At 42.4% G+C, this 27,138-nt stretch overlaps 1 long non-coding RNA gene across 1 annotated transcript in view; it reads right to left on the minus strand.

Moving 5' to 3' along the window:
* Positions 1–3,117: 3,117 nt before the first annotated feature.
* The window catches only part of LOC144826350 (uncharacterized), a 613,456-nt gene continuing 589,435 nt past the window's right edge, over positions 3,118–27,138 (minus strand). The window contains exon 3 of the long non-coding RNA XR_013609801.1: positions 3,118–3,222. This is a non-coding gene — a long non-coding RNA (uncharacterized LOC144826350). The remainder of the gene's footprint in view (positions 3,223–27,138) is intronic.

The raw sequence follows: 27,138 nt of genomic DNA on the forward strand, positions 1-27,138 counted from the left end.
CACAGCAGTGAGGGCCGTCTCCGTGCTATGGAACGTCCTAAAGCCATATTGTGAGCTTCCAAAATCTGGTGTTCCCTCAGATAAGCACTCAAATGGGAGTTCAGATGAACTACGAGGATTTTTGCTGGGACCGGCACAAGGGAGATGGGGCGGAAATCTTTTATGTTTGAGGGGTCAAACGAAGGCTTTTTCAAAAGAGGCTTAACCACTGCCACCTTCCAACTCAAGGGGTACTGGCCCTGTGAGATGGCTAAGTTCAGGACCACAGTAAGGTGGGGAATAAGTGCCACCTTAGCTGCTTTCAGGACATTAAGAGGGCAGGGGTCCAGGGTGACCCTGACTTCACTCCCTCAAGTAAATTCTCAACTAATTCTGGAGTGAGAGTTGGAAAGGCCAACAGATTTGCTGAAATCACCTTTCTTGGACTATCACCAGCAAAGGTTTCTGAAAAAACACCGGGTATCTTGTTCGCGTTTAGAGTCTCCAACTGAACATAAATGTCCGATATCTTGGGGCAGAAGAAGGAGGCTAACCTGTGACAAAGCACTTGGGATGGCTCCACCACTTCGAAGACTGTAGGTGCAACAAGGGAGTTATAGATGTTAAAGAGCTCCTTAGGAGATGACAAGCTCTCTGATTACTAAGAATAATAGCTTCCCTTTTCTTCAATGATGGCTGCCCTATAAGCTTTCAAAGAATGCTTTTGCGCATCTCTACCCTGGGGTGTCAAATCCCTTCACCAAAGCCTTTCCTTTCTACTGCACTCTTGTATCATCCTACGTTAGCGGTCAGAGAACTAAGGTGCAGAAGGCTTCTTTCTTGCCAAGTAAAGGGGCCAGGGTGTCCATCAAAGCTGAGATCTTCTTAGAGAAGATATCAGCCGCCACATTAGCACTTAAATGTTCCAAAAGCTGAAAATCAGCAAAAGCAGTGGCAACCTCTTCATTAGTAACCAAATTACACCTTCACCTCTTGCCCACCTCCCTATTAGCAAGGCTGGAGGATCCTGAACTAGCACCCCTTAGTTGAAATGGGATAGCATAATGATCAAACCATGCTAACTGTTCATTGTACTGACCCAGGTGTTGAAGACCACTAATTTAGACACATATCAACAGTGCAAAGCTTGGCCAGCTATCAAAATATCTGAGCTAAAAGGATGTTCTTCCTTCATTTATAGATATTTATCTATTTAATTTAGGCATTTTATACCCACAATTAAATAGATTCACATAGGTATCCATTTTATTTTCTTGTAAGGCTTGAAAGTCAATCTGAGTGAAAAGACAGAGCCAAAATGCACTACAAATGTGAGCTAGAGCATTGACCATTCTATGTGCAAAAAGTCATAATTGCTAATGGACAGATGCCTGGCCAAACCGTCCCTGGTAGGGCTAAAGAAGCTCTTAGAATGGAGTTGGGCTATTTTTGGTTACAGAGAACGATTTGATTAATACTTCTGGGCTTTTTGAAGCCAAACATATCTGTTGAAAGCCCTTGTTTCAGTTTGGGTAGCAGGTCCTGCAGGCTAAATGGGCATTAGCCTTTTGGGACATCAGGTGAATGATGATTCGCCAGACTAAGGCATATATTTACAGGATGAGTGCTTTACAGAATGCGCTAAAGCATTCGCTTATTTCTTCAAGATACAATTCAGGAAGTTGAGAGGACCAAGCAGGCCACCACGGTTGTTGGCAGTGGTGATGGAACAATTTTCAGAGCAAGGGTGCTGCCATCAATGTTACAGCACGGAAGTCACAGAGATTGGGGAAAATTCAAGCATCACACAAAGAACAAATACAGCAAAAGTATTTAATAAAAGATTGGTAAGAGTATAGTAGGTAGTTGGTGTTGCATTGTGGAGCACTAACATGATCCTAAAGTTACAGCCAGCATTACTTTGCATGAAAATGTCGCAAAATCCTTAAAGATATACAGTTTTTCTGATAAAATAATATAGCGCGCAAAGGATAGTGTGTGGACATCAGTTTTCAGTGAATAATTCAGTTAATCAGCAAGCAAAGTGTCTACATTTGTTTTGGTCCTATTAACATTTTTATTTCCATTTATCTTCAGAATTATAATAAACGTGTTCCATTTGAGCTTTCCTAACTGCAGATAAATTCTGAAATGTTGCTACCCAAAATTTACAGGGATTTCACTCTTGTTATATGTTAAAAAATTGACATTGTACAAACTTTCCTTTCAGAATCCTTGTACCCTAGAAAAATTGTCACAGGGTTCACTTTACAAAATCCACACACATTGCATTTTAAGATAGACGAGTAAACACCAATGTCTGTCATAGTAAAATAAGCAGTAATTCGTCAGAAGTCCTAGGCGGAAATTTCACATCTGTCTTTGAAGCTGTTTGATGGTGTTATTAATTTTCTGATACTGTTATGCATTTTTCACATTTAACTTTTTAGAGAAATTGCTCTCTATATATTTTTACTAACGATAATGCAGTCTTGCTTTGCTATTAGGGCCCTCTCCTCTAAACTGTGTCTGCTGTTTCTTAAACTTTTCAGCACAACTGTCAGGTACTTGAGCTCAGCCCAGCTACTTAGGTGTGACCCAAGAGATCCTTAGGGGGGCTTTGGTTTGTCCCTGGGCTGATTTAAGGTATTATACAAGATCTGGTACTGCACATTGAGGTGAAGTGGTGTGGCTCACTGGTTAGAGGCGGTAGACCCGGAAGCAGAGGTTGGCCCGGGAACAGGGTTCGATTCCCTACGCGGCAGGGTCTTGGGCCATGGTCAGCGGACTTGATAATTCTCACCTCGGTGCCTACTCCAACCATGGGTTCCACTCAGCAACTCTGGGCAATCGCTTGCTTAATCTCTACTTACGTCGCCATCAGCGCCGGGGATGCTTCTCTTCACCTTGGAGATGCCCAGGAGGGACAATCTCACAGGGAAAGCCAGGATGGGTTCCCCAGCGGTATATGGCACTGGGACGCCCCTTTGCTGGGGCAGCTGTGCACTTTACAAGTATACGACATTTAACATTTTCAACTTTCACTTACATCTGGCCAGGATCACTTTCAGTGAATAACCATGTGCTTCATGTATATAATATTAAAATGAAGCAAAATAGTCAAGTAAAAAAACTCACACCAATTGCAGTGGTCTGTCCATAATTTGTTATGAAAGAGTCCAAACTCCCAACAGGTTGACTCCAACTGTGAGGCTTCACTGGTCAATAAAAGTAGTAGTAAATCTGTGGAAAAATAGTAGTTCTGTTAAATCACTGTGTAAAGAAATTAGACAATACTGAGGGCATATTCCATTATAAATTAGTAAAACTGTATAACTGGTATTGTCCCATAGCTAAATTACATATACCAACAGAGCTTGCGATTTAGCACTGTAGGTATAATGCAAATTATAAAATGAGTTACATTTGTCGACATTTTTTATCTGTTGACAATAGAAGGTGTTGAAATATAAAATGCAGGAAAGGCAACATAATAAAAAAACATACACAGTGCACATCAATCTCATCACATGAATGAATAGTTCATGTGTACTTAGACATTTTATTAGTAGCCTTAATAAACAGATAAGGCAATCAGGACTGACAGGGTCTTCCTTGCGAATACCACACTAGTACTGGAGTCCCTGATCTCTTGTACATATGGCTTTAAGAAAAGCATGCATTTCTCAAAAAAATGTAGGGTGTATCCTCCCCCACCAACTGAGGTGGCATGCTTGAACATTGAGCTGCCTTCTTTGCCAGAAATTATTATAATTGCAAATTTGCTCCCAGAATGCAGGGAGTATTTATTTGTATGTGTGGGATCCCAATTAAAGAGTCACATGTTTCAGCCGCTGTGTTGCCCTATATAGGGTTTCTAGCTTTCTGTATGACCTCGTCCCTATAATATCTTCAAAATTATGTATCTTTGTTGTGTGCTATGCTCAAACTAAAAAGTGAGGGATGGAATGCTTGAATTAATCTCAGCCACTGGTAAGTACACGGCATGAATTTCAATCCATTGTTATTTTGCACAACATGTCACCTTGGTTTGGACTAACCCTGGGCAAAGCACTACGCTACGCTCGCGTAGTTTGCGACGTTTGCGCTACTTTGCACTACGCGAGCTGCACGTAGCACAGTGCAAACATGCTTAGCGGTCAATTTTTGCTTGCTCGAGGTCCTCAACGTCAAATAGGCGACCGCGAGCAAGCAAAATAACATCCTGGCGCGACTTTATCCTTGTTCGCGAACAGCAACATCAAGTTGCCAATCGCGAGCGTGGAAAATAAACCTCCCGGTGAGATTCTCAACGCGGGGAGGTCAGGTTTCTCATTGCGAGTGGTCGTGTGTGCTCGCGACCACTCGCAATGAGAAACTACCAGTCTGCGTTGAGAAAGATGCAGCTCGAGTAAAAATCTACTCGAGCAGCAGAGAACTACAGCTCGCACTGTGCAAGATGCCGTTTTCAATGATTGCACAGTGCCGTGCAATGCTTGTCCGCACTGTGCAATCATTGAAAACGGCATCTTGCACAGTGCGAACACGGTAATATGCATTACGCGTAGTGCTACGCGTAGATCGCATAGTGCGAAGTGCACTTTGCGTAGCTTCGCGTAGCACTACTTCGCAAACTACGCCCAGCCCTAGTTTGGACCCAGCTAAATGCAAATCAGTCTTGACCGTGCTCCAGTCAGAACCGTCCAGACCGATCTGCCAAGCCAGGTATTCCCCAAACCAAAACCCAAGCATCCCATATATACTTTAGTCCTCACAGTTGTAATCATTCATGCAATGCCTGCTATAATATTCACAGTACGTGAGTGGGCCAAAACCAAATTATATGGAATCTGTGCAGATTTGATGTCATCACACAAATGAATAGTAGGTATAGGATACTTAGAAATATCAAAAAGTAGGCCTAAACAAAATATATTGAATCCGCTCTCAATATTCTCCTCCCAATACCTATAAAAGCCGACTATTCAATCCTGAAGACCTCTCGCAGGGTTGTCAGACTGTTTTGCATTCTAATAACTCACCAGCTTAAACAATAAAACAGGGAAAATATATTCAGAGACATGTAGATGAACTCCTCAATCGGGAGCCAGAAAAGAGAATTATTATTTCATAGGTGAGTTTTTACAGCGCTTCGGGTTGTAATCATTTTGAAAGCAGTCTTAATAACATCTTTAATATCCAGACCTGTAATTACACCTAACACTTATAAAACAGCTTGCCTTAGGCTTTCATTCACAAAAGTTTTTTTGAAGACAACAGTTCCAGTATTACCTTTCAATAAGCATAATGGAGCACTACAACAAGCTGTTTGCTCAATAGAGGAAAATGTTTTGCTATAGGAATTGAACTACTCATCTCAAGCATCAATCACAACCCTTGTTAGGATGGACCCTCGATATCACTCTGCTCAAACCATGATAGCTATGGCACAGAGCAGACAGCAGTAGAGCAATGGGTTAAGCATTCACGCAGTACCAAAGAAGTAAAATCAAAATGCAAAACAATGAAAATACCAAACTGAACTGGAAAAATAAAGTAACGTTATGTAAAACAAAATTACACCAAAATGACAAAAATCCAATACGAGAAACAGGAAATATAATTTTTTTTTTTTTAAAGTAGAAATTGCACCAAAAGACACTAGGCAGCAGAGTAGTAGTTGGGGACTGGGGCGAAATATGCTGAAGACAACGATGAAGCACATATTGTATACACCAACCAGGATCATCATGGACAAAGATTTCACATTCCACCATGGGAGTGCACAGCTAAAGCCACCCATGGTGCTTCAACATCCTGCGAATGCTACGCAAGATCTTCCGATGGATCCCCACCGAGACCAGGAAGACGGTCACCCAGGCCCTCGTCACCAGCCGTCTGGACTACGGCAACTCCCTCTACGCCGGAACCACCGCCAAACTCCAGAAGAGACTCCAGCGGATCCAGAACACCTCAGCACGACTCATCCTGGACATCCCCCGCCGCAGCCACATCTCCGGACACCTGAGAGACCTGCACTGGCTCCCGGTCAACAAGAGAATCTCCTTCCGGCTCCTCACCCACGCACACAAAGCCCTACACAACCAAGGACCAGGATACCTCAACAGCCGCCTCAACTTCTACGCTCCCAATGCGCCAGATTCGATCGACCAGCCACGCCCTCGCCGCCGTCCCCCGCATCCGAAGAGCCACCACAAGAGGAAGGTCCTTCTCCTACCTGGCCGCCAAGACTTGGAACTCCCTTCCGACCCACCTCCGCCTGACCCAGGACCACCTCGCCTTCAGGAAGCAGCTCAAGACCTGGCTGTTCGAGCAGTAGCAGAACCCCCCCCCCCAGCGCCTTGAGACCCTCCGGGTGAGTAGTGCGCTATACAAATGCTCTGATTGATTGATTGATTGATCATGGAACTCAGGGTGGGCACTTAGAAACTGAAAATGTGTAAAGCACTGACTTGAGGGGGGCTCAAGTCATGGTCCAGTTTCCCCTGTTCAGCAGTCTACTTCCAGAAAAGGACTACTTGTAGCTTGTTATTTCCATGTAGCTTTCCGATATATGGCCCTTGGAGTTCACATTTTCTGTATACAAGAGAGAGCAGGTCTAGTCCTTCAGTGCTCCTCTCTGAGCACAGACTGCAGGTTCAGTTCTCTTCTGATCTTCCACAGGTCTAGGAAGTGTTTTAGTTGAGTGCCTGGATGTGCCACATTTATGCCTTGTAAGAACAAGTGGATGGGACTGACTCCTGGGCACATCCGAAGCAATGAAGTAATGGTTACCAGGGCTAACTCTACCCACTTCTGGAGTACCCACGCTAGACTTGGGCTCAAATGTGTGGGGGTGTGTGTAAGTAGGATATGTACTAGGGTAATGCTAGTGTCCTCCTAGATCTAACACTGAAATTGAGTTTAAGGCAGCCACTGTACTCACAACAAACCCAGAGACAAATGTCTGGTAGGACAAAAGCAGAGCCCTGCAGTAACTAGACAGTAGATTCACAATAACTGGCTTTGCATCCTGTTCTTTCGCCTTTCAAGTATTTACCAAGTGTTACATGTAAGCAAAGAGACAGAAGTCTGATAGGACAAAGGCAGAGTGCTTCAACGAGATAGTGTATCCATAAGAATTTTCTTGGCATCCTATTTTCTATCCTTTCTAGTGGGCCTTAGTATTTATAAGTAAACCTGACGGACCTGTCAATCAGGATGTGACATTTACAAGGATTTGGCACACAAGCTGTAGAGTCTATGGGCCACATGTATCAAGCACTAATGCATTCGCAAACGCCGATATTCGCAGAATTTTGGCGTTTGCGAACGTATTAGTGCTAAATGGTATGTATGAAAGAAATCTGCGTGCAAAATAAGGAATCGCAAAATTTGGGATTCCTTATTTTGCATTTAAGGAATCGTAAATTTTACAATTCCTTAAATGCAATGTAAGAAGCATTGAAAAAATGCAATTGGCCTTAAGGAATCGCAAATTACCACCTACTTCAAGTTGGTTATAATTTGCGAATTCTTTGAAAAATGCACTTTTATGCATTTTTCAAAGTGCAATGTGAAGCACATACATGTATGTGCGCCACATGTGCACCCATGCTAATTTCAGGGGTGCATCAGGGTGTCCTTTGGACACCCCTGCACCCTTGAAATTATTCTCAATTTGCGATTCTCAAATTATGAATCGCAAATTCAGAATAACTTCCCATTCATTCCTATAGGCCTCCTAGCCCATAGAAACGAATGAGAAAATATTCCTTAATTGTGATTCGCAATTTGCTAATCGCTATTAAGGAATGCTAAGAAATCGCAAAAAAATTGCGATTTTGTACATACATCCCTATTTACGAATCTCAAATAGCGATTTCTAAAAATTCGCTATTTGAGAGAATCGCAAATAAGGTTGTTGATAAATATGGCCCTATGTAAATTACCCTCCAGGAATTTCAGGCAGAGAAAACCTAACTTACTTAAAGTTACCTTTCCTCAACAAGTAATATAAGTTTTACTTCACCATTGAATTTGATTTTTAATAACAAATAAAAATAGTTGATTAATTATTTTTTAAGCTAGTGCCATTTTCAAAAATACAGTATTAGAAAATTAAATCTATACTCTGGTCTTCTACGTTGGACACCAAGGCCTGAAACAATGCTAAAAGCTTTTGGGTGCTGGCCACTGTAAAGACATATTCACATTAAGTTTAAATACTTTTGGCTTTTCATGTCCTCAGTGGCAGGTCATTGTTCACTGAGTTGTAAACTCCTCCAGAAACATAAGTGTATTCCAGCTTTGGAGGTATGGTGAGTGGCAGAACTAGTTGTAAATCAGTTCCTAAAATACATTATTGCATAATTACCTTTCTGTTTAAATTATTATAAATTTAACCTCATCATTACGGGACCCCTCAGTCATCTCAGTGCATCCTCTTGAAAGGGAATCTCTCCCCTCTTTAGACTGGATATGCTGCCTACAGTGAAAGGTGGCCAATGGCTTCAAGTCCTGTTCAGAGTGCAGGTGCGAGTTAATTTTGAACAGTGAATTCCCTATAATAGGGTGCACTGTTCCAGTTTGCCCCTGGCATACAGAGTTAATGGTGTTGTGGCCCAGAAAGGGAACATGCTCCCTATACATATTATGCCCCAAGATTCCATCTAAAAATGATACTCTGAAAGACTGGAACATTAGAAAATGTCACATTATTATTATTATTATTATTATATTTATTTTTATAGAGCGCAACAGCTACCCTAAGGTTTCCCGGCGCTAAGACAGAAACTAAAACAAAGTAACAATGGAGAGGGAAGATAGTGAGCAAATGGAATCTGTTTATTGGTTAAACAACCATGTCTTCAGGTTTTTACGGAATTGCAGATGGCATTCATTTTTACGGAGTTGAAGTGGGAGCGAGTTCCATAATGAGGGGGCCAAGTAGGAAAAAGAGCGACCTCCCTGTCTAACTCGTTTAATCCTAGGTACCTGGAACTTATGTTGAGTCGAGGAACGTAGGATTCTGGGGGGGACGTATTTCTTAACCAAGGAGCTCAGATAGGCAGGAGCCTTATCAGCTTTGATTCTATGCATGAAACACAGAGCTTTAAATTTTGCTCGTTGTTCGATCCGGAGCCAATGGAGGTTCCGGAGATCAGATGATGTAGGGGATCTTTTTGGTAACATGCATATCAGTCTCACAGCTTCATTCTGCACTGTTTGTAGTTTTTTAATAACATCCTTGCGAGCTCCCAGGTATAGGATATTACCGTAGTCCAATCTGGATGTGATTAGAGCTTGGACCACGGTTTTTAAAGTGTCCTGGGGGAGCATCCACCTGATTTTTCTAAGCCACTTGAGTATGTTAAAACACGTGGCTGCCACTCTAACCGTCTGTTGTTTCATGGACAGGTCTTCATCAAAAATTATGCCCAGATTGCGAGCGGTACTAGAGGGGGTGGGTGTGGGCCCCATCTGGGAGGGCCAATGTTGTGGGCCCCACAAGGAGGCTTGTTTACCAAACAGAAGTAGTTCCGTCTTTCCTCCATTGAGTTTTAACTTATTCTCATGCATCCAGCTGGTAATATTGGTAAGGCCCAAATGGAGGGAGGATGGGTTTGAGTGTGCATTTGCTGAGAGAGAGTACACAATCTGGGTATCGTCTGCATATGAGTAGATTGTCAACCCAGATTGTTCTGCGAGGAAGGCAAGGGGACTAATGTATAAATTAAATAACAAAGGGCTCAGTATTGATCCCTGAGGGACCCCATAAGGTTGATTGTAGGGTTTAGATGAGGATGTGGTAGAAAAGACTTGAAAGGTTCTGTCGGAGAGAAAGCTTTCAAGCCACGCCAGTGCCGGTCCTGTGATGCCATAGGTTTGCAGGATGTTAAGGAGGATGGTGTGGGAGACCGTGTCAAATGCGGCACTTAAATCGAGTAATATAAGTGCCACGGTCTCCCCATCATCAACTTGCCGGCGTATGGTTTCGGAAACCCCAAGAAGGGTGGATTCCGTTGAGAATCCTGTCCTAAAACCAGATTGGGATGTGTGAAGGAGAAGGTTAGATTCTGTAAAGTGTGCAAGTTGGGAGACAATATGTTTCTCCAAAATTTTGGAGAATAAGGGTAATAATGAAATTGGACGGAAACTGGATGGATCCTGTGGATCTGCAGTGGATTTCTTTAATAGGGGTGAGACCATGGCATGTTTCCACGGTTTGGGAACAACAGCCTCTCTTAAAGAGGTATTTAGCAGCTCTAGAATGAGCGTTAATGACGAAGTGTCCAGTAAAGGGAGGATTTGGGGAGGGAAGGGGTCGAGGGGAGAGCCCGACTTAATGGATGTTAGCCAATGTTAGATTTGTAACCTAAAGCGTCTTAAGTGCAGAATTGAATCATTACCGATGGAGATGGTCTTAGTTTGGGTGTTTAAAAAACTTCACCTACACCCACTTTGGAAAGTATTTTTTTAAACTTTGCCACACTTTCGCAAAGTTTTCTCTGGAGAAAAACAGTGAAAAAAATGTCCTGCAGAGTGCACCTTGTACAGATTTTCTGGGGAGGGAGTGGCAACCAATTCTCCTTTTAAATGAACATTTACAAGCAGCATAACTGTTTGTGGGGAAATTCCCATACAAAAAATGTTTAGGAAAATTTCACCCACAGTCCTAGATGTCCACAAACGAAGCAGTGACTTCGTAGAACAAGTACTGTGGAAATACAAATGAATACAGCCCTAATATTCCCATACCATTGTACAAGGTGTTAATACATAGGACTGCATAATTTTTTATTTTGCCATCCTAATCTCATGTAACCCCCATTCTCTGAGCTAATCGTATCGTACATAATTTCTGATTTCTTTATGTTGATGCTGATCTCATTATTTGTAAAAAAGAGTAAGTGCTAGGTACCTCGTCAGCAGAACACTGCAGGTTGTACCACTGATCGCAATTGCCAGCAATGTTAGTACCAACACAACTACTAGCCTAGCCATCACACCCTGCAAGTGTGACTATTCCAGGCACCCAAACTTTTAAGAATGACTTGGGCGGTCACGCGATAATCAATTTTTAATGTATTTTGAATTCATGAACAACTTTCTTTTAGGTCATTTCTAAATTTGACAAACACTGCCACCATTTGGCAGACTGTCATATGTGCTGGTGCTGAGAATGAAGTGACACTACCAAGCATCGGAAACCACTGGCTCAAATTAAGCACTTCATAATATTCCGTAATGATTATTTTGGTTCCAGCTGAAAAACTATTGCAAGAACAGTAAAACTTGATTTGCGCCAAGAGTCCATGATCTCAGCTACCCACATTCACAGTGTGACTTTAGTAACTAGATGGACAAATCATTGGAATATGATGAGCCTCTTAAACATGGTGGTACCTCATGTACGATTTTCAAATTTTCACATATAATTCATTTAAATACCATAATTATAGAAATACTGATGCCTGTTAGACGAGAAAATTGTTAAATGTGCCTATAACCTTTACAGACTGCTCTATAACTCAGGGAAACTGCCTTTACAATGCAGTGTTGAGGCACGCGTGCCATTTCCCCACAAGCGAAACCACGCTTGTCTTAACCAGGCATATGCCTTAACCATGCATATGCTTGGTTTCGGCAGTGCGCTTTCCAGATGTTAGAATGGGCGGGGGTGGGACAAGAAAGGCCCCAGCACATGGTTTGGTCAGTGGGGACAGGTTTCGAGGGTGGATGGGTAGTGTTTAGGCCTGGGCCTGGTTTTAGGGCTCATGATGGGGGTTGGGGTATTTTTTAGGGATGGGGCTAGGTTTTAGGGCTAAGAACGGGTGGGGACAGGGTAGTGTTCAGGGGTGGAGGGACCGTTTTTAGGACTCAGGGTGGGGGGGCTGGGGTCGGGGTAGTTTATTTGGCTGAGGGACAGGATTTGGGGCTCAGGGTGGGGGGCCTGCAGTTGTGGTCGTTTTTATGACATGGGGTTGAGATTTAGGGCTCAGGGCACAGGATCAAAGGTCCAGTTTTCAGGGCTGGGGTAGTTTTTAGGCTCAGGTTGGGGGGACTTGGGTGGGGTCGTTTTTGAGGTGTGGGGGTGAGTTTTAGGGCTCAGGGCAGGGGAAGGTACAGCTTTCAGGCCTGGGGGCACGTTTAGGGCTAACGGGTCTTAACTATGCATTGCTCTACAAATCATGCCTTTACAACGAAATTGCATAGTTAAAGCATGCGTGGTAAAGGAATGCATGGTTAAGACGCAATCTATGCTGGGACCAGGGTGTTGAGGCATGTGTGATGTAGCCATGTGTGCTTCTGCCATACAACCATAAACTCGACCAGAAGGTCGAGTTTCCACTCCTGCTAAAGAATATGTGTATGCAAAAGCTTCTTTTTATAGCAGGTTTGATCACTTATGTTCAGTATCTTCAATTATATTAGCTTTAAATAGTTGCCAAGGTTGGCAGGAGAAGGAGGCATTTGCCACCTGACCCGCACTGTCAATGCATGTTTGCATGGAGCTTACAACTTGTAGATTCTAACTGATTACATAATGCTTCTTCTATTTCAGGCTCCTGCAAAAGAAAATTTTATTTCCAAAATGAATAGGTCATGTTCACCTCAGTCAACCCTTACTGTCACTCATAAAACACACACCTGTTATTTCAATGCGTTGCCGACTGAACAGGTACACTTTGTGCATAATTGACTTTTCTCCGCATGAACACATGCTTGAACTGCATTTGTACTTTACCTGCTGTGATTAATTAAAGAAAAAACACAGGTTACACCGCTGAGCGTACTAGCCACCCAGCGTACAGAGACTTTCTTTGGGATAATGTAAATGTCACTCCAGTGCAGGGAATGACAGCATGAACCTTGGTCAATAGGTGAGAAAAAAATTAAAGTCTATTTTTAAGAGAGTACAAAATCGTTTTTCTTCTTGAAGCAATTCCTGTGAGAAAATGTTATTTTCTCATACATTTCTGGGTTCTAAAACATGAAAACAAACTACTCATCAAAGTCTAGAGTCCATAATAGATCTATCTTTGTGGAACTGAATCTGATAGGAAATATAAATGGGATTAAAAAAAACTTGACAAAACAATAGGTGTTAGACCTGGATTCCAATTGGGTTTCTCCTGTCTTTTTTACCTCTGCGTCCTGTATTTTTGTGGTGTGCTGAATTTCAGTATTGCTGGTCGAGATGCTTTGGGAACTTTGCCTCTGCTGATTGGTGCTAAAGTGAAAGTGCTTGCTCTGTAAATTGTCAGTATGGATTGGTGTTTCCATGATTGGCTTATTTGACTTACTACTAAGTCCCCAGTACAGTGCACTGTGTGTGCCCGAGGACTGTATGTCAACTGCTGCTAGTGGGCCTGCAGCACTGATTATTCCATCCACACAAGCAGCCTTTCAACGGGGTCTCAGACCTGCCAATGCAGTGTCTGAGTGCAGTATCTACTGTCATGTTGACCTAGCAAGTGCACCCACTTGCCAGACCCTAACCTTACCCGCTATTACATGTGTCACGCCTAAGGTAGGCTCAAGATACCCCTGTGGGCAGGCTGCACTGTATGTGAACGGTAGGACATGTAATGATGTGTGCGACGTGTCTCGATAGTGAAATACAGTGTATTTCGTTTTTCACTTTTGGAAGGCTATCTGTCCCAAATGATAGAATGAGAGTTTATTTATAACATCTTATAAATATAACTTCCCATAGGGACAAGAAAGAAAGTTAGAGTTTAGTTTATTTTCGTAAAGATGATTTTTATATTGTGTGTTTGAAAATACTACTTTTAGAAAATGGGTATTTACTTGCTTAGTCATCCTGTGTGCCTCTGCTGGTTTGTGGATCGACTGTCTGGTTATGGAGTGACAGGGGCTGGGGATTTTCATTCACTTTAGACAGCCACTGGGGGAGGTTGAGGAATGTCCTGCATTTCCTGGATTAGTCAGGACTGGGCTGAATAGACTTGGGCTGCATTTAGAGTAGGGGGAGGAGATTTGTTTGCACCTGAATGGGCCTGGTCTGCCTTAAACAAAGCTGTTTTTACCTCTTGTTGGGAAGCTGGACCAGAGAGGACAGAACTAGTTTTGACTGAGCACAGAACCTCTATGCCACAAGAGAACAAAAAAGAAATGCTTCATAAATACTGGGAACTAGATCCCAGAATGTTAGATTACTTCTTGACTCAAGAGGAACCTCTTCCAAGGAGAATAGCTGGGATAGCTAAAGGAGAAGTACTTCCCCTTTGCTGTGTGGGTTTGGTCTGCAGTGGCTCTTTCTGCCAAGGAGAGGACATAGACTTTGCTGTGTGCTGTGTATCCTGCTTGAAGAAAGTTTCCAGGTGCTACACGTAGAGCATGTTTCCTGCTCTGAAGTCTTGGGGCATAAATACTTCATCCCCTCTGTCTTCCTGCATCTGGTACTGCTGATTCAGCTTCCACAGAGGTAAATTGCAACCCCGACCGAGCCAGTGATGCTGTGACCTGCAATGAAGCTGTGGGCACCGCTTGTGAAGTGCACGACGTACCACGGCCCAACGGCTGCTGACGCCGCACCGTATCGACTTCGTAGCCATCACTGAGGCTGCTGCCTGTTTCAGAGCCGAGGGCCCCACTCATGAGGCTCAAGACACTCCGCCCGACTCGCACAGCAGCCCCACGCCGGTGCTTCATTATCGCGGAGTCGATACCTGAGGTGGTTGAATTCATCGACACTGCACTGTTGTAAGGAACTGACGCCTTACCACCACTGTGTCATCACCTCCCCGGCAAAAGTAAGGAAACAACGCCTAACCTCCCCAACAACAGTAAGGACCTGACGCCTCACCTCCCCTGTATTGCAGTAAGGAACTATGGCCTCACCTCCCCATGGGTCAAAAGGAACCAACGCATCGCCTCCCCTGTAGTCGTAAGGAACCGACGCTGCCCGGCGCCAATGAAGCATCACCTCCACGATGTCGAACATCTTCTTTACTTTCATTGTTTGCCAAGGTACTGTTCTTTGGGGGTCAGTATGACTCTGCGGTCGACGATGCCCACCTCGCATTCGGCGCCGTACTTTGTATTTTCATCTGTCATGAGGTTGTAATAGCTCCAGGTGAAGTTATTTGTTGCTAAAAGCTTTATTTGTGTGAATGACCTATTTCTGAGGATATCGTGGTATATGCTTTGTGTATTTTTGCTGTTTTGTTCTTGTTTGGTTAAGATAAAGATTGCTTATTTTTCTAAACTGGTATGGTGTCCATTTGTAGGTATTTCACTGCATTACTGTTTGTGTGCACACTGCCTCTGAGATAAGCCTGCCTGATTGTGCCAAGCTACCAATGGGGTGAGCAGGGGTCGTCTAAGGGTGTAACTCCCTTGCCCTGACTAGAAGCGAGGGTCCTTACAGGAACATAGGTGCAAGCCATTACCAACTAGAGACCCCCATTTTTAACAATAGGTTATTATTGGTGATAGCTGGCAAGGAGTTTAATTATACATGATTTAAATAAATGTTTTTTTAAAAGCTGAAGATCACACTTTTGGAGGTACTAAATCAAAAGCAACCTCACACTAAATAAGGATAGCATAATCAGGTTTTCAGTTAAAGCAAAACTCCTTTTGGAATAAAAAGAAAAAAATGTATGATTCACTTATAAATGGAAAATAAGAAGGTAGTGTATATGATTACATCTACACAGAAAGACATGGGTGACAAATAGGTTTATTTCGGTCCAGTATGATTTACAGCCTCCCCTCAAAAGCCTTTGAAAATTTCATAAAATGTGCATATTCCTACTTGATAATTCTAAGCAGTAAAATGTCACACTGCAAAAGTAGGTATTGGAATGAAATAGCATGCATGGTTGTGCCAAGTGGGTGGGGACACATATTAATGGCCACTTATGAATATTTATGGAATTCTTATTTGAGCAGAATTGCCTGCAAAATTCTTGTGATCTAAAATTATTTATTATTAAAGACCTAGAATTCTACAATATAAACAGACATTTGTGCATATAAGGTAAAAATAATTTGCCATAAGATAAAAAAAATGAAAAAGAATAAATGTTAGTGTATGAAGGATTGTGTGAGGAAACACTAGTTAGCTCAAAAAACAGTATAAATCTGGGTTAGCATAGATTGTGCCAATGGAATCTACATTAAGTTGTTTACCAATTAAACTGCATTCAAACTCAGCCTTCATCCGAAAACATGGTGACCTTTTACACAGAGACGTTTTAAGACACAAGCAAAGTTGTTTCTGGCCTTGGGCACATGCCCAGCCCTTCAGAGGGCCTCCTGATAGAGCCAGTTCTGTTCTGGAGAGAGTCTTGCTAGATGACCTTAAATAATTCTCAAACAGATTGTTTTAAATAGTGTTTTTCTTGAATTTATTTTTAATGTGGGTGATGTGTGAGATCCTATTACAGACATTGTGCAGACAAACTTTGTGTTTATGTTTCATGTAACCTCCATAAAAAAGTTTCTTTTAGATCAAAAGAGGACAGCACAAATGACAAATCGTAGGGGGTAACAAAGGTTATTTGCAATAATATTTGTGAGCTGTTGCTGAGTTACAATATTGAAAACACGTTACTATCCCTGAATAATAGATATAAACACATTTAGAATTTGGCCCAGTGTGCCTGAGCACTGTCAGTGACCTGGCCAAAAGGGAATGAAATTGGATGATAAATTCAGATATGAACAGGAGCCTCCAAAATATGTTTGGCCCAGGGCCCCCCAAATTCTTAAGATGTCCCTGCGTTTACATCCACTATAAGAAGCTTTCCTCCCATACTGTTTTCATAGCTTCTCTTTGTGAGTTTTTACCTTTCCCTGCTGAAAGACCATTGTTGGACTTGGCCTTTTCTGCAGTTTCTTCATCCTCATGTTTCTGAACCTGTTTTTCCTATCTTAGGACTCTGAGCACTTTACCACTGCTAACTAGCTGGTGATCCCATAACTTCTGTCTCTGCTGCAGTGCGTCAGGAAACTACTAGGAGTAGCTGCACAAAATACAGATCTGCTAAATAAATAAACTAGTGCTTCTAAACATGGTAGAATTGGCTTACATCCAATTTACATTTTTAATGTATTTATAAGACCCTCATAACGTGGTGCTCTGTGTACCCAGGGCCTGTAAATTAATGGCTACTAGTGGGCCCGCAGCACTGATTGTGCCACCCTCTTATTCAATTATAATTGTATTTATGTAGCGCTTACTACTGCTGACATGGTATTTTATTTGGAACATAATGGTAATAAAAAAAAGGTGTGGAATGAGCCAGAGAGTGGAGGTAGAGGGCATATTGAAAGAGGTAGAGGCTGAAACAGAGTAGGGAATAGAAGAGAGCTGATCATTTTTTTTAATCTACAGTGGATATTAAGTAATAAATATATAAATACATTACTACATAACAAATGGGTATATAGAAAATAATAAAGGTATATGAATTTGTATTATATTTAGTTCCACATGTATTGATAGATATTTAGGGCCTTATTTATGAAGGCGTTGCGCCGCAGGTGCGTCACTTTTTCCCATTTTAAAAGTGGCGAACCGGCGGCGCAAGGCCTTCATAAATAAGGTCCTTAGAAACTCAGGCTTTCAAGTGCTGCTGGAAAGTAGCCATTGCAGCATATGGGTGCAGTTCTAAACTGTCATTTCGACCTGGCAGTATAAACCTTTTACCAGGCCCAAACCTTCTGTAAGGCCTGCTTGTCCCATAGGACAACATTGGAGTACTTACTTTACAACTTCCCAAATGGGAACAAGTAACCAGTTTAATGTATGGTGTCCTTGGATTTATAATGAAAAATCCTCTGTTATGGTGAAGTCGAATTTTATGTTCATGTTACAATTTTGAAAATTACACTTTTAGAAAGTTGGCGTTTTCCTGCCATTTAGCGCCAGCATCCTTTCTTTGGGTAAAATTACTGAATTTTGTTGGCAGTTGTATTTGTGTATTACCTTCTAGACAGTCACACAATAGAACGCTTAGTTGTGACTGGATGAGCCATCACTGGCAGGATGGGAGGACAGAGCAGGGCACAGCCCTGTTTGCAATTGAATGGGATGTGTCCTACCTCCACACAAAGGGTTGCATACCCCCTGTAGTTAGTCTAAAGGTTGGGCAAGGGAGGCAGGAACATTGCACTTCAAAGGGAAACCTCTAGAATCTTCTCCCACTTCAAATGTGGCACCTGATATAAATGTTGGACCTCAGACACCAACTCTTCAGTACAGTTCTCAACCTGTGGAGATTGCCAGGCAGAAGGACTGTTGTGCTTCTGAAAGTACTGCCACTGTGCTGGAACGCTGCCCTACAGGACTGATGTCTTTGTGTCCTGCTGCCCTTCTGGTTTAGTCAGACAGATTTGAACCTGCACCTTAATCCGGTAATCCCAGAGTGACTACATGAGCTAGTCTGCTGGCTTACTGCTCAGAGTCACAGGGACATAACAGGATCCCAATCACCTGAACTAGCACCCAGATCCAGCTGGAGCAAGCACCTGCCCCCAGGTGATGCCCGTCAGGTCCTGGAAATTTGGGGCGGCCTCACAGCGGCTGAATTTATGTTTGTGTGCTCTTTTGCAACTGTGAATGAGTGAGTTGGTGATGAAACCTTGTCACTAGCATAGCCCCGCTAACGTGACGTTACTTCATCCCGACACTTCGCACTAAAGCATTGACTGCTCGCATGGAGCACCACCTCGAAACTCTTGCCGCCCGCTCATGATGATAACAGGATCTTCACAATGCAGAAATGGCCATCCGCAATGCCTGGCCTTCTCGTTGCGCTGCATCGATGACCGTCCATGATACTTTCCTGCTCCTTTGCAGACCCCTCCCCGCAAATGAGACTCGGCGCCGGACTGAGGAGGTCACTTTTATGTGGGAATAACATGGTACCTGTATCCGACTCGTGGTCGGCTTCAAGTTGTGACTTTCACCCAGTCATGCACAACCAGATAGCTGCGAGAGACACCTTGGACTTTTCAGCGAGATGTCACTTAAATCTTTAAAATTACAAATCTCCGATTCCATTGATTGGATATTTGTTATTTTGGTCTTGATTTATTTATCAACTTTTGCTCTTTTTTTGTAAATTGGTGTGGAATTCCTCATGTGTTGTGTTCTCACTTTATTACTGTTGCAATGTTGCATGTTGCATGAATACTTTACACATTCCTTTACACAGCTGCCAGAGGGATTAGCACAGGTAGTCTGATGTTTGCTTGTGCCTCTCCCTTACAAGGATTGTGGTTATTGCCTGAGTAGAGTCCGCCCTCACAACTAGTAATCCAGTTTCTTTCTTGCAGCCATGTACAGACAGATTGGTTGTATATCTTTCTCCTGCCGTTAGTCACCTTTTAATTCTATAGTGTAGCTAAATTAATATGCGGGCTTAACCAAGAAGTACAAGTGGATGTATATAGAAAGAAAAGGCTGTGGTGGGGAGTCATGCAACTTCATTAACTCTTGCGGTATAGCTCTCTCAAAGTGACTTCATTGTTTCTCTGTCACGCATCTCTGGACTTAATGCCACAAAATAAACAGAATGCATATAAATGAAAAGGGAAGCTAGATACGGTAGATGGCCTTAACTTCCGGCAGTGTCCCTTAATTAATTTTCTAATTTGTTTTGAACATTTCATAATACCAGACATTCTTTGTTTCATTTCTTTCATCATCACGTGAATTACCTTCCTACTTTGGTTGATGGGTTACTGGATAGATCACCAAAACCTATCATAATCCTAATGACACAGGAAAATTAGTTTTTGTGTGGTCGTGAGGAAGACTCAGCAAATCACACTTTATGCAGAAATGATACTTAATCCATCATACAACATATTTTCAGGATTATATATTTTAAGAGTTCAAAATATTTAATTTACTTTACTTTGTTTTATTTCATTATATGTGAACTAAATTCTGAGAAGCATTTTATTTACTCTACCATTATCTGAGAGTTATTTATGCTAGTAACCTTGCGGATATTTTTTTCTGCATTTGTAAACTTATCCGTCTTCAATATAAAAAACATTCTATAATTTGTCTAATTGGCTGCAATTAAAGATAATATATCAACATTTGAACTGTTAATACTGTCTATGAGTCTTAGGTGTGCTCTCATCTGGTTTCTTTCATTTAATGACTTGTCTACACTGATTGAGCATTAAGAGATATATTCAGAAGACACCTTTATTGCATACAGATGATGGCAGCACTTGATGCTAATGAGATATATATAATGCTGTGATGATAGCATTCTAGATAGTTCTCGGTTTAAGCCATTGCTGCTGACATCTATTTATATCCAGCACATTGAGAGCCATATGTATGACCTCTGTAGTGCAGGGCAGCGCTGCACGTCACCTTGCTGTGCTGCCCTGCGGCACAGCGAAAGGGTAGGAATGCACTGTATTTATCCAATACTACATATTCTTGTCCTTTTCCCTTGCTCTGGCACATCTTGGCTGCCTACGCTCGCACCATGATGTGTGTGTTTTAAGCATGATTGCTTTTTGTGCAGGCAGGGGCACCTTTCTGCCCAAAAAGAATCCTGAGAGGCATTTTCCTCTTTCAATGTGTCCTTCAGAATGCAGCACACATAAACAGAGGAATAAAATAGGATAAATAAATACATTTCTCCTCGTTACAGCTCCCCAAGGTAAGATTATCTTTTCAGCCGCTTGCCTAAGTTTGCAAGGTCTTGCAAAATCTGAAAATGTGTCAAAAACCATGGGAATTACTGGGAACATCCATGGAATTCCTACCGAAAGGCAAAATAACAGAACACAGCGATTTGTGCTCTGTTGGGTTACTCCATATTTTAGGAGCCATTCGTAGTGACACAAAGTGGCTTTGCTTGGCTTCAGATATGAATTCAGGTTTGCATCGCTCTTGCAACATGTTGTGTGGGGCATGAATGATGCAGAGCAGGTCATAACTATGGCCCTAAATGTTTAATTTGCTTTTCAGCTTTACTGGGTTAATAAATTGAGAAGCATTAATCTGGAAATTAGCAATGTACAGTATTAATCTGAGTATACTCAATTCAAACCAAAACAGTCAAGCAGTATCACAAAATCCATTGCAGAGAGAAGACCCTAGCAGACCCTTGATAGCATTCTAATGAGGAACGTGTGGGCGTCAAGACAAAGTTTGTGAACACAGGTTAGGCCAAGAACCACAACATGTCACCTGATTAGATCTAATTCTCCTAGTGGCTTTGATTTTACTACAAACATTCCTGTAGTATCATTGACTCTACTAGACTTTGACAGCAATGGTGCACAGGATTAAAGCACGATGCTGAGATGTGAGCGAATTTAACAGAGCAAGACATAGGGCGACATAGTGCTCCAAATCATTAGGACACCATGCTTCCAGTCATTAACTGTCCTTTGTGGAAGCATTGCTTTTTGGTAGCCCAGTGGGGTTAGCTTGGTACCAACAGCATAATTCTTAGGTTGTGCTGGTGTGTCAATCAAAGCCACACAAGTTAAACACAGAGCACAACGAAGACATGACCAGCACTTGCATAATTGTGGAATTCAAACAGGTCTATTATGAATCCCAGTATAATGGAAATCAGAAATAACTAGTATACTTTAAAAGATTTATAGCTTCTCTGACAATTTAGTCACTAGTACAGTCAAGCAAGTCCCTACCTTTCCAAACTGCATTGAAATCCATTGACATTCAGTATTTACTAAACAATTTGTTTGCAATTATCAATAAGACAGCTACATGGTTTTAAAATATTCCAATAAATTCTCTTCACCAATCAAGAATAGACATCCTTGACCGGCAAGTCCCCTTGTCCTCATCCGCCTTTATCACTAATGAGTTGTATCGACCTCGCAATACAGAAAAGAAAACAAGAAGAATGCAAAATATGAATTTCCCTTTCCCCTAAGGTAGGAGGTTTTATAGACAATATTTATCCAGCATTGCGCCTGTTCTTTTTGCTTTCCCACGTCAGGAGATGAGGAGATGGTGGACGTTGCCGGACTTCGTACACTGGTGTTGTGGAGTCCTTCTACTCCGGCGTAGTGGCAGAAGCAGTGAAGTTGGAGTCACTCTCTCTTTCACTATTGGACTTGGAAAGTGAGGAGCAAGAGGTGGTTGCTGAGGGGCACAGTAGGATCAGTCACACTTTTTGGAGTATGTCCTTTCTGAGTTCCTGGATTAGTGTCTTTTTTTGGCATAGGCACTGAATTTTGGATGCCCAAACATGCGCAGATGAGTCTACTCCTCTCTCTAGTGAGAAAGGGAGGTAAGTTGGTGTATTGCACTGCTGTGCTTTGTGGGCTTGGTGAATTTCCTGTATGCGATGGGGAATCATTCCAGAATAAGGACGCATGCTGTGTCTTCTGATTCATCTGACTCCTCCTCTTCTCCTCCCTCTGCTAAAAAATGTTCGGAGAGTAAGTATGACGGGCTGAAAAGACGATTAAAAGGAGAAATCAACAGGGGCATTACCTATGGTGCCGGATCTAAAATCGCTCAGCAAGTTGTGTGGACACCGCTGTTCAAGATGGAGACCTTACAGAGGGTGAGTCCTTTAGGGAACCAGAAGTCATTTTGTGTGCACTCTGGACATACAGGATGTGTACTAACATGTTCTGCTTCACCATCTTGATTGAAAGTACCGGAGGAGCAGCATTGTCAGTGCCAAATGCTGCCCTACGAGATGGAAACCGCACCCTAGACGTTTTACAAAGGTAGCATCTCCCTTAATTGCCTCTTTTCATCTGCAGGAGATAATGATTTATCCTTAGCTGAAGGACTGGCTCCTGCATGCTCCCTCTCAGGACCAGTTGCTCCAAGAGATGGCAGTGGCTGCAAAGGCATTTGAAATTACAACTTTCAAGTCAATGTGGAGAAGTGCTAGATGATGCCATCTATGGACTTTACTTTCATTGGGACCAGATTTCCTACTGATTTAAACAGAGCCTTCCTCCCGAGGTCTCAAACACTAACTTTCATAAAATTGGCTCTAAAGATAATGCTCAGCCAATCCTTGCCAGTGAGACAATGGTTGAAGCCTCACGGGCACATGACAGCAGTCATGGACCCTTTAGCCAGATTTCATCTGCGGCCATTATGGTATCATCTATATTCTATGTTGCCCGCCAAGCTCAGGGGATTTCGAGGCCTTGGTGCCAGCGACTCAGAGAGTTACAGTGGTGGATTACCCAGAAATCTCTTTCTAAAGGTCTGTTTTCAACAAGACCCTCAAAACCTCCCAACAGACTCCTGTTCCATTTAGTTGGAGGGCCACTCTGGGTTCACAGTTGATGCAAGCCAAATGTTCTCTACAGGAAAACAGACGTTTCTCCAACTGGAGGCAACTCACGGCTGTGCTCAGAGAAGTATTGGATTTCCAGCAGGAGTTGCTGATATACAATTTGGTGGTCGGGCAGACAATATGGTTACTCTGCCATAAGGGAACTACCAGGCGGTATCATTCACCACTTTTGAATCTTGTGGCTGTTCAGCCATTTCAGTGGGCAGAGAGACATATACTTTCTCTCCTAGTGGTACATACCAGTGTAGTAGACAACCTTGTGGAAGATTCTCTCAGCAGGCTTTCTCCCTCTCTCAGGAGATGACACTGGCTAGACCCACATTTCTTGCGATTTGCAAACTGTTTGGATGGCATTCCTAGATCTATTTGCTTCATGACACAATGGTCAGCTTCCAGGGGTTTGCACCAGGGATCCTCAGGAAGGGATTTAGGGAGTGAATGCATTGATGATTCCCTGGCCGCTCTCCCTTCTGTATGCATTCCCTTCAATCCAAATGAATCCCAAATTGCTAGCCAGGATGTTGGTGGGAAATGAGCAAGATGGTGGTGATGGTGCCGTTTTTGCCCAGATGTTCATGGTTTACCCTTTTGACGTCTTTCGGCGTTCATGTTCCATAGATTATCACAGTCTCCAGTGCCCCTGCCCCACCTGAAAGTACTCTATGCTCTATCTACCCACAACCTTTGTCTGCAGGTGTGGAAGTTGAGAGATGGGGGCTACAGAGAAAAAGTCATCCAATACTTCCACTTGTTATAATCCTGCAAGTCTTGAAATCCTTCTACTTACAAATCTTATGGTTTGCATTTGGGTAGCTTTCAGAAAGGTATACTCCTTTGCAGCTCTCCCCAATATAATGCAGTTTAAATAACATTCTACAATTTCTTTGAGAAGTGTTAGAGAAACATCTGTTTGTGTCCACCTTGAGAGTTCAGTGAATGACAATTTGGGGCTCCAGGCTCCATGGGGACATATTTCAGAGTCTGAGGATCTAGTGGCTAGGTTATTGGAGAGTGTTTCCATTTCCAGACCAATTGTATGCCTCTCTATCCTTTATAGAATCTACTTTTGGTTTTGAAAGCTTTGGTTTCCTATCTGTTGAAGCCACTGAAGTTATCAGATTTCAAATTCATAACTCTCAGGGCCAGATGTAGGTCGGTCGGTAACGGCCGAAAATCGGTATTTTGGGCCGTTACCGACCGGTATATGGGTGACAGGTATGTAGGGGGCATTATTTTAACGAATCGGTAAAATTACCGATTCGGTAATTTTACCGATTTGGTAAAATAAAAAATCGGTAAATTTACCGATTCTGAGGCACCGAGATGTAGGTGGGACTCTTCAGAGTCCCAGAGGCCTTACAGAATCGGTATTTTACCATCAAATCCAATTTGATGGTAAAATACCGATTCCGGTGTGCATGCACATGTGTGCATGCACACCTATGCCATGTGACAGGCAGACCTGCCCTTAGGGCATGTATGTCTGCCACATGGCACCCGAGCCTGTTTTGGGGGTGCAGAGGGTGTCAAAGTGACACCCCCTGCACCCTTGTGCAAATCGGTATTTACCGATTCGGTAAATACCGAATCGATAATGCCCATTCATTCCTATGGGCTTCAAAGCCCATAGGAATGAATGGGCCTTACCGATTCGGTATTTACCGAATCGGTAAATACCGAATTCTTCAGAATCGGTATTCCAGCACATCTGGAATACCTACATATCCACCCCTTAGATTTACCGATTTTTAATTACTGAATCGGTAAAATTCGGTAATTAAAAATCGGTAAATCTATTTTACCTACATCTGGGCCTCAGTGTTATTCCCTGTGGCTATCACATTGGCATGAAGAATTGGGGAATTGGTAACACGGTTGGTTAGTGAACCTTTCTTTTAATTTTTTGGGGATGGAGTGGTGCTCAAGTTAGACGCGTTTTCTTGGCTTAAGGAAGCCTCCCAATTCTCATAAAAAAGCAAATTATCTTCTCGGCATGTTTGAAGGGGTTGATTCTTCCACAGGTTTTTAATGGCATTTGTTGGATGTAAAAAGGGCCATTTTGATATACGTGGAAAGATCAAAACCCACAGTCTTTGTTTGTGTCTGTTGGGGTTCCTTACAAGGAGCTTCTATGTTGTCTATCAGTCGCTGGATTAAACAAGTCATTTCTTTAGTGTACCTTTATTAAGGGACTCCTTCTCCGGCTAGAGTTTAGGGCCATTCAACCCAAGGGATTCAGACACTTGGGCGGAATTGAATGGAGGGTCAATTCCTGAAATTTGTCAAACTTTCACTTGGGCTACTCCAAATACTTTTGTGAAATATTGTAGGTTACAGAATGTGTTATATCAAAGTGCTAATTTTGGAGTGGTAGTGCTGAATTCAACTTTATCATAGACTGATTGAGTTTGGATAATAAATCACTATTTAGCATAGCAGTCAATGGTGGTGTTTGTGGATTCTGTCATTTTAACTATGAAGGCCATTCTAGGGATGTCAGTAGAGATGACAGAGCGAGGTAAAGGGGGGACATGAGTGTAATCTCGCATTGCTTACCGGTAATCTTCATTACTCCTGGTCCTGTTGTCCTCGTCCCATTAAGCACGCCCCAGCCTCTTTCCCAGTCTACTAAGTGGCGAGGCTTGGTAGTTCAGGAGAAATATTGGGTAAGTATTGCCTATATACTTACCGTATGGGAGGAACAAATATTTATCACATTCTCCTTGTTTTCTTTTCTGTCTTGTGAAGTGTATGCACCTCATTAGTGAAGAATGGGACGAGGAAAACAGCATCAGGAGTAATGAAAATTACTGGTAAGTAATTAGAAACTAGAGTCTGGAATCATTTGGAAGAAGGCAGATGGACAATAAGCTGCATACAGTGGGCCCACTAAATTTAACAAAACTGCCAAAAAATCTCAAAGACAAAAATAAAGTGAAAATGTTCATCACATTTGTGAAAACACATGTCTTCGTTTTCCTCTCTCTAACACTAACTGCTTATGTCACCATATCTATAGGCACCATGATGTCCTAGCAAATTTGAATGCTCCACCAATACAACAAGAAATACATTAAAATGCTTTCTTAGCAAAATGCAAGTGGAATGTGGGCTAACTGTGCTGTATAGGTTCACAATAGATAAAGATGTAGGTTACAAGGCACAGCTTGGATATCCCCCCACTGTTTACAGTAGGGTCAAAGGTCACATGTTTTACTATCTTATCAACTTCTAAAAACATGAATCGACATAGTAAAACCTTTGAATTCTATTGAGGGTGGAACAACACATTCATTCTACAAACTTTCATAAATGCATTAAGATTAACACGAAACACATACAAATAATTTATGTATCTGTCGGAGCCTGTTTGATTGAACCTGGGCAAGCAGGCGTTACTGGGCCTTGAAAGTTGTCTTTTAGGGCATTTTACATCTATTGGCCTGATCTACTATGAACCTGAAAACTGACCACCAATTAATTCGTCCAGCCACCTGATACTCATTGGTATCAAGAGAATATGCCACCTTACTACGAATTTTTTTCCCAGCATGCAATTACAATGCAGTTGTTAGAACGACCGAATTGTAACAACGCATACCATTACTCCGCAAGTCGTGACAACAACTTGCTCTAGGGGGGCGCTGGATGTTGGAATAGTATAATTTACAATTCCAGCTCCAGTATGTGCAACAGTAGGGAAGGTGTTTGATTTTAAATCCTAAACATCTTCTGACCCCTCCGCAAGTCGTTGTTCTAACTTGAGGAGTAATGGTATGCCTTGTTACCACGCGGTGGATGTAACAACCATGTTGTAATTGTCTGCGGGGAAAAAGAT

Source organism: Lissotriton helveticus, chromosome 3_2 (genome assembly GCF_964261635.1).
Source record: "Lissotriton helveticus chromosome 3_2, aLisHel1.1, whole genome shotgun sequence".
In the NCBI taxonomy this organism is placed as follows: domain Eukaryota; kingdom Metazoa; phylum Chordata; class Amphibia; order Caudata; family Salamandridae; genus Lissotriton; species Lissotriton helveticus.